The sequence below is a fragment of the Odocoileus virginianus genome, chromosome 15 (genome assembly GCF_023699985.2).
Source record: "Odocoileus virginianus isolate 20LAN1187 ecotype Illinois chromosome 15, Ovbor_1.2, whole genome shotgun sequence".
Lineage (NCBI taxonomy): Eukaryota > Metazoa > Chordata > Mammalia > Artiodactyla > Cervidae > Odocoileus > Odocoileus virginianus.
In genome coordinates, this window is record NC_069688.1 from 21,261,585 (window position 1) to 21,263,981 (window position 2,397).

The following is a 2,397-nucleotide window of genomic DNA, read 5'->3' on the forward strand; positions in this document are numbered from 1 at the left end:
AATGCTCAAACTACCTCACAATTGCACTCATCTCACACTCTAGTAAAGTAATGCTCAAAATTCCCCAAGCCAGGCTTCAGGAATATGTGAACCGTGAACTTCCAGATGTTCAAGCTGGTTTTAGAAAAGGCAGAGGAAGTAGAAATCAAATTGCCAACATTCAATGGATCATCGAAAAAGCAAGAGAGTTCCAGAAAAACATCTATTTCTGCTTTACTGACTGTGCCAAAGCCTTTGACTGTGTGGATCACAATAAACTGTGGAAAATTCTGAAAGAAATGGGAATAACAGACCACTTGACTTGCCTCTTGAGAGACCTGTATGCAGGTCAGGAAGCAACAGTTAGAACTGGACATGGAACAACAGACTGGTTCCAAATAGGAAAAGGAGTATGTCAAGTCTGTATGTTGTCACTCTGCTTATTTAACTTATATGCAGAGTACATCATGAGAAATGCTGGGCTGGAGGAAGCACAAGCTGGAATCAAGATTGCCGGGAGAAATATCAATAACCTCAGATATGCTGATGACACTACTCTTATGGCAGAAAGTGAAGAAGAACTAAAGAGCCTCTTGATGAAAGTGAAAGAGGAGAGTGAAAAAGTTGGCTGAAAGCTCAACATTCAGAAAACTAAGATCATGGTGTCTAGTCCCATTACTTCATGGCAAATAGATGGGGAAACAGTGGAAACAGTGGATGACTTTATTTTTCTAGGCTTCAAAATCACTGCAGATGGTGACTGCAGCCATGAGATAAAAAGACACTTACTCTTTGGAAGGAAAGTTATGTCCAACCTAGATAGCATATTAAAAAACAGAGACGTTACTTTGCCAACAAAGGTCTGTCTCTTCAAGGCTATGGTTTTTCCAGTAATCATGTATGGATGTGAGAGTTGAATTATAAAGAAAACTGAACACTGAAGAATTGATGCTTTTGAACTGTGGTGTTGGAGAAGACTCTTGAGAGTCCCTTGGACAACAAGGAGATCCAACCAGTCCATCCTAAAGGAGATCAGTCCTGGGTGTTCATTGGAAGAACTGATGTTGAAGCTGAAACTCCAATGCTTTGGCCACCTGATGTGAAGAGCTGACTTGTTGGAAAAGACCCTGATGCTGGGAAAGATTGAGGGAAGGAGGAGAAGGGGACCACAGAGGATGAGATAGTTGGATGGCATCACCGACTCAATGGATATGAGTTTGAGTAAACTCCGGGAGTTGGTGATGGACAGGGAGGCGTGGCGTGTGGCAGTCCATGCGGTTGCAAAGAGTCAGACATGATTGAATGACTGAACTGAAATAAATCCACGCAGATCAGTTTCCAAAGCAGAAAGAAATCTGACCAAAATTTGACTGACCCCACTGCAGTGGCTCAGGGGAATGGGAGACCACTCGTTGTGATGGTGGAGTCCTAAGGCTAAACAGTATTAGAGGAATGAACCATAATACACAATGTTGTTGGGTGTCTGAGGTCCTCAATGGAGCTCCACACTGTGAGCAAGGACCTGTGGAGAAATGATGCTCCTACCTTGTTAATGATTCTTCTGTTTTCAACAACTCCTTCAGTGCCAACTATGACAAGGTCCACTTTCTCCATGATGTAGCCAACTGCAGCATCAGGGACCACAGTGAAGGGGACACTGAGGTGGCAGAGGGCTTTGGCCATCTTCTTACCTGATAAGTCAGGCTGTGACTCTGTAATGCACCCACTGAAACACTTCTTGGTGCCAGGGCAGCTTCCAAGACACTGGACCACCCACTATGGGGTAGGTGCGCGTTAATATTCTTGCCCCATCTTTGATCAAACTATGACACTTTTATTTCTCGACAGTGATAGTCTCCTAAGGAAAATCTCTCCCCGCTCCTCATGATCTTTTTACATTTGGAGTAATCAGAGTATTCCAGGGAGGTAAGGCTGCTGAAGCCCAGGAAGAGCTCACCGCACAATGACATGGCCGCTGAAGAGCATGCCACGGGGTTTCTGTGGCCCTGGTGAGATTCGCCCTCAGGCCCTGGGTTGTCGCCCGTGCATCTCTTCTCAAGTACCCCAGCAAAGTCCGGATGGCAGCTACTGCTGAGGCCATGTCAGGATCTTCTTTGAGCTGAGACTTAGAGTATTCAATTAACTCCTTGTTGTCCATGGTGCCCTCTAGACCGCGGAGCCTGAGAGGCCCTGAGCCACGCGCGAGGCCTGATGAGGTCCCGCCATCGTGTGGACTCCACACCACACTGACTAACAGCGCGAGGCCTGGCTCTACACTCCACTTCTCTCCGTCAACTTTTAAAATGCATGATTTTTTTGTTCCTCCGCACCATTTGTGTATGTGGATGTTGTACTTTACACAAAAATGGTATTTCATGTTAGGTACTGTTTCGTAGCTTCCATATTTTACATAGAGGA

At 45.3% G+C, this 2,397-nt stretch overlaps 1 pseudogene; it reads right to left on the reverse strand.

Moving 5' to 3' along the window:
- Positions 1-1,413: 1,413 nt before the first annotated feature.
- On the reverse strand, positions 1,414-2,137 carry LOC110150685 (translation initiation factor eIF2B subunit alpha pseudogene; annotated as a pseudogene).
- Between the last annotated feature and the right edge of the window lie 260 nt (positions 2,138-2,397).